This window comes from Equus caballus, chromosome 8, assembly GCF_041296265.1.
Source record: "Equus caballus isolate H_3958 breed thoroughbred chromosome 8, TB-T2T, whole genome shotgun sequence".
Taxonomy (NCBI): Eukaryota; Metazoa; Chordata; class Mammalia; order Perissodactyla; family Equidae; genus Equus; species Equus caballus.
Window position 1 is genome coordinate 72,633,343 of NC_091691.1, and position 6,000 is coordinate 72,639,342.

Genomic DNA, 6,000 nt, shown 5'->3' on the forward strand with positions numbered 1-6,000 from the left:
AACTTCACTGACGGTCACCAGGAAGTTAAAACACAGACTGTATGCACAGGATTCAGTTTATTAGGAAATGTGCCTTGCGGCACCGTACTCAGCTCCTGAGAGGGAACAACAATGGCGCTCATTTTACATAACTTCCCAACTCAGTCCTTTTCATCCCATCCTTCAGTGTCCCTCAATCCCTGGGGCTTCCAGTTCCTTGCTTCAGCTGTATTTATTTGGACAGTTCTTACTAAGCCATCGATGTTTCGATTGTGCCCAGGTTTCCAGTCCAGTTAAAGCCTCCTGGCCTCCAGCATCTCATCCTGTGTTCCGCCAGATGAAAGCAGTGGCCCTTCTGCCCTCCTGGAGCATTTAGGCACCGAAGTCAGCTAATCTAGTCCTGACTAATAATTAGTTGTCTCTCATTGCTATCAGCTGTTGTGAGTGTCTGCTCAAGGCTAAGGCGAGCATCTCAGGGGCTGAGCCTCTGTTTAGCATTTTGTTCTATGCCTCCTACCCAATGCCAGTCACAGTACCTCAGTAGATGATCAATATGGATTTGTTGGTTGACTTAATGGCCCATTGATTGAGCAGCTGTGCTAGTGGAGTGGCAGTCTGGGGTAACAGGGCAATCAGAAAGGCCGTTACATGAACACTGTGCCTTGGGCAGTGTTCATTTGTTTGATGCCCTTTCTCCTTCAAGTTCCTTCTGGGTTCACTGGATTTGAACAGCATTTGAGAAGGAGAGAAGATGGTGTAAGTGACCCAAAGCAACTTGCTTCCATCTGCCTTCAGTTCTCAGACGGGGAAAACATTTCCAGAAGGCCTGGTGCACGGGGACGTGACGTGGTGACAGAACGTTCTGTCTCCTTCTTGTTACAGGAGCAGCGCCGAGTTTCTGCAGGCTCATAAATCCTGAGGGCCTTTTCCAGCCGCGGCACTTGGGCCGCTGGCCCTTGTTCCAGGAAACGGACACTTTGAAACCCCCATCAAAAGAGAACATTGTGTTTCTGCACATCCAGCCCCACTGCAGGCGGATTTCTCTCAGAGCAGGTAGGCTGGGCCGGCTAGTTAGGTCCGATGTGCTTCATGCTTCCAAAACTCCAGCCTTTCAGAATTTTGCAGGAAAATACAATTGCTCGACACTGTTCAGTGACATGTTTGAATGAAGTGAAATATGTATTATGAATTTATTAAATTAAATTTTCTGGAAGAAGACCCAGAAAAGTGTTCTCCAGGGGCTAACACAAAGTGACGGCTTCCAGAGGGAAGTGTGGGAAAACCAGCACCCAGAGAAGGGACCAGTGAAGACCTGAGGATTCTAGAGTGGTCCACAGGCCAATGCCTCCTCTGCTTTGGAGGATCTCCCGTAGCTGCCAAGGGGAAGACAAGTCTGGTGTCCAGCCTGGAGGTAGAGGGAGGGAGGAGGAAGGAGAGAAGTGAAGAGTCCCCTAGGTTCACATACATGTAAGCCATGACCTAGCCCAGCACCTCTTCATGCACAACCCCACCCCCGCCCAGGCAGCTCTTGTGTCTTGTGCTGCCTTCTCTTCTGCTTCTTTTCCCATCAAGATTTGTGGTGTTCCTGGCCACATCTGCAGTATTTAGTGTTTGGCAACACATTAAAAAATACTTGTTGTAGCAGAAAGAGTATTGCATCTTGGCTTGAAGGCAGAGTGCTGGATATGAGAACTTGGCCGAGCAATACATTCAAGTCCCTCTTCTGTAAAATGAGAGACTAACATCTTCCGCGCAGTGTTCCCGCGAGGGGGAAATGAGACAATGGCTGTGAAAGTACTTTATTAACCACTATATGAGTGGAAAATTGTTAGTATGCCTGGCAATACTATATAAGCTGCTACTGTTACTCTTACTACCATGACGGCGACTCATCCTGCTAATACCTCCAGGAATACTAACCGAAGGGCTGGATGAATAGGGTGAAGAGCCTGGAAACCACATCATACCTGAGAGGAGTTGAATAGTTGAATAAACCAGCTGGAGTCCGCCCAGACAGACATCTCAGTGGGAAAATAACTGTCTTCAAGGATCTCAAGCTTTGCCATGTGGAAAAGGAGGTACCTTGTTCTGAGTCCCTCCAGTGAAAACTCAAGACTACAGAACAGAATTACAAGGACAAATATTTTATTACAGGACAAGAAGAACATACTCTTAATCTAATTGTCAAACAATGCAAAATACTATTTTGGGACACAGTGAAGTCATTGTCTTCAGAAATGTTGGAGGAGAGAGAGATGAGCATCTATACAGACAGGCTCTATTGGTTCCTCCATCAATTTATTTATGGAACAGTGTCAATTGATGACCCACTGAGTGCTAGGCAGTGCTTTAGGTACCGGGAATACCACAGCGAAGAAGACCACTCCTGCTGGACCTTGCACTAGATTAGAGTGTTGGCGGGAGGTTAGATGCTATGTCATGGCAGCCACTCTCAACCACTTCTATCATTCTGACTCTTCTAGAATACTGCGATTTCACAGGTATGCAATTAAATGAGAGAGAATAGGGCCATCAACCTGTTTATTCTTGCATGTAGATTCTCCCTGCAGCCTGGCAGGGAATGGCCCTGGCAATAGAGAATGGAGCCTCCAGTTCCCTGTGAATCTCTCTCCCTGAGTGGCCCTCCTTGGCTGAGAATGGCCTGCCCTTCCCCAGTGAGTTTCAGGTAGTGGCTATCCTGGGAACTGGGCTTCCAGGACATTCCTCCTAGAAGATTCCCGGGAGGATGATGGACCCCAAGCCACTAAGACCTCTTGGAATCTTCTGCAAGGTGAGCAAGAAGTAAGTCTTGCACTCAGGCAAGGGTGACGGCAAACAGGATGAAGTAGATGTGTTATTGCCTAAAATTCCTCTCCTTTTGCCCTGAAAGTAGTCTGTTATTGCCCTAGCTGACCTCTTTTGAAATGCAAATATTCCTGACAGGAGTACACAGTACTGCTGGTATTCAAACAGTCAGCAATTCCTGAAGATTCACCCTACAGAAATCTCACCTAGCCATCTCCTCCACCTCACTTCACCACTGCCTCTCCACATCTTGCCTGTAAACAGTTGCAGTAGCCTGCTACCTCCCATTAACCCTCATGCCCATCCATGCATCGAGACTTCATGACCGTGGCCCTTCTCAAAAACCTGCCACTCCCTGATTAACCTTCAGTAGCTCCCTGTTGCTGAAAGCACCGTTTTTAAAGTGGAATACACATGCCCCAGGACTCTGAGAAGGCAATACTAGAACTTCTTTGGATTTATTTTTCTAAAAAGTGGGAAAAATTCATCTTTACTGATAGAACCAGGGTCTCAACAGGGGTCCTTATTCAGTCCTTATGTCAGATTGCCCTCAGTGACTTAGGACATGTGAGGTATTTACAAGGAAAGGAGGAGGCTCACGAGAGTTGGCAATGGCACCCTCTGGGCATCTATTTGCATTAGTACACTGAGGTGAATTAGAGTTAAGTGGATTTGGCGTTATGCTATCTAACGGATCTAAACCAGCATCCACAGATTGACAACTGATTTAAACAGTTTACTACCCAAGAGAAAAAAAATTCTACTGATGGAAGATAATCCTCACCTCGTGGATATGTATGAACAAGCAAGGTAAGATGGGATGGGGGGGTGGTGCGGACACAGCACCTGCCCTCCTCTCATCCCAGGATTTGTCCTTCATCAGCCCCATTGCAAAGTATAACAATAACCTGAAGAGTAACAGTAACTTAAGTAATGACAATCACCTAAATGGATCTGATAAGGAGGCTAAAACATGTTTCAAGGCATTAAGAAGTCTATCAGAAATATATGTTTACATCCAACACAATTAACGATGGAACACACCCTAAGATCACATCTTACAAATGTGAACTGCAAATGAGAACTGCCTTGAAACAATCTAATAACTAGATGACATTAGCAACACATCCAGAACCTAAGAGGTCACCATTTTGTGGAAGAAATGTAGATAAACAAGAATATATATGTTTACATATATATATATATGCATTTACCTTTGTTTGCATAAATGAACATTTGAAGGATATATTAGCTAATAAAAGTTCTTAAATGGAGGGTCAGGGATGAGTGAATGAGGCTGAGAGAAAGGAGATTCTTCAGTTTATACCTTTTTAACTCGTGGTGCTTTGGAACAATGTGACTGTTAACTATTCAAAACATTAAATGAAGAAATTAGCTTTGAGGACTTGATGTCAAACTACGATTCTTTAGCAAAATTTCGAGCCATGTGATAAGCCAGGTCTTGGCACAATAATGCAAATTAATAACAATGTATAGAAACTTCCTTTGTATTTTCTCAAAATCCAGTGGAACGTGTATAAAATTCAGATATAAATGGAGATAAATATATTGGAGATGCACGCTCAAAGTTCTTTTGTAGACAGCATGTGCAAACAGAAACACTTGGTGATGGCAGGCCTTGAGGATTCAGTGCAAACCAGAGGCTGCTCTTCTAGACCCCCCAGCCTCTGGTTCTTCTCTGAACATGAACATGAACTCTCTGCTCCAATCACATTCTGGCCAACTTAGACCTATAACCTGAAGCAAGCTGCACTGGAAACCAACCTCATACCTGTAATCCAGGAAGCCAGCCTGCGATGCCAGGTTTGCAGGAGGCCAAATTGCTACCTCTAGTGATGATCCAGGAGGCTAAACAACCAACTCCTGTAACAGTTGGCCCCAAGTGGCCAGAACCGGATCAATTGACAGCTTTCCAATTATTGTCTCCACTTCCAATATAGGACCAACTAGAGAAAGCCAAATAGGCTCCCCTAACCAATCACATGGGATGCCCAGCTTCTGCTTAGCCCAACCACAGCTTCTAATGCCAACAGCTTCCAATCAGGGCATACATGAAGCCTTTCCTTTTTTCCACTATAAAGTTTTCCACTTCCTCTGCCTGCCCTTGAGTCTCTGCCAAAAGGTTAGTGTTGGTGGCTGACTCGCTTGCTATAGCAGCTCAGAAATAGTCTCTGTTTTCCTCATTTGGTTGGTCTTCAATTATTTCCACCCCTGATAAGGGGTTCCCAGGCATCTGAGCCTGACATTACTAGCTGCTTCTGCTGCCTGTCCTGCTCCTCTCCCTCTCCTGCTCTAAAGTCTTCCCATCACACTAGGGAGTAAAAGCTGTTCTCTTTACCAGGCTAAGGCTCCACCTACCTCTCCACCTCTCCATCCTCACTTCCTGCATTCTCTAGTACAGCTTTCCAGCCACCCTGGCCTCCTCTCAGTTCCTGGAGTGTGTCCAGATTGTCCCGGTTCTGGGGCCTTCCATGTTCTTCCTTTGCCTAGAAAACTTTGCCCGTTTCTACTCTTACTCATCTCTTAAAGTCACTGTTCAATGTCTGCTTTCTAAAATGGACTTTCCTCCCCTATGCACCTATCTAAATTGGCTTCCCCTCTTATTTTCTCTTATAGCCCTTAGGTATTTTACTCGTAGTATGAATTTTGGTGATTTATAACTAAATGTTTATTTTAGATATTTATGTGTTTAATGCCTGTTTTCACCATCAGAATGGAAGCTCCATGAGGGCGAGGGCAAGGACAAGGTTTACTCCCACTAATGATAGTCATGATACAAGACAGTGCTTTGCATAAAATAGGTATTCAATAACCATGTGTTGAATGAATGCATGAGTGCTCAAACCATAGTCATGCTACAAGATTCATGCCTGATATTCCTCCCTCTCTGGAGTCTTCTGGGACTCCCCCAACAGCACATAAACCTCCTCCTCTGCTCCCATAATGCCTTGCACATGTTTTTATTTCAACATGTGGAGTCAAGTTGTAGTTATTGACATGGATCTGTCTTTCTTACTAGACTAGGACCTGTTTATTAAGCCCAGAAACGTTTGTCTGTTTCACAGGCTAGCACAGTGTCTGCTGTAAATGGATGTGAGAAGTGTTAACTCATTGAATTAATGCCTGAATGACATATGTCAGTGCAAATATTTTTATCAAAGGACTTTCTCTCTAGAGAAATTAGAGAGACGTGAA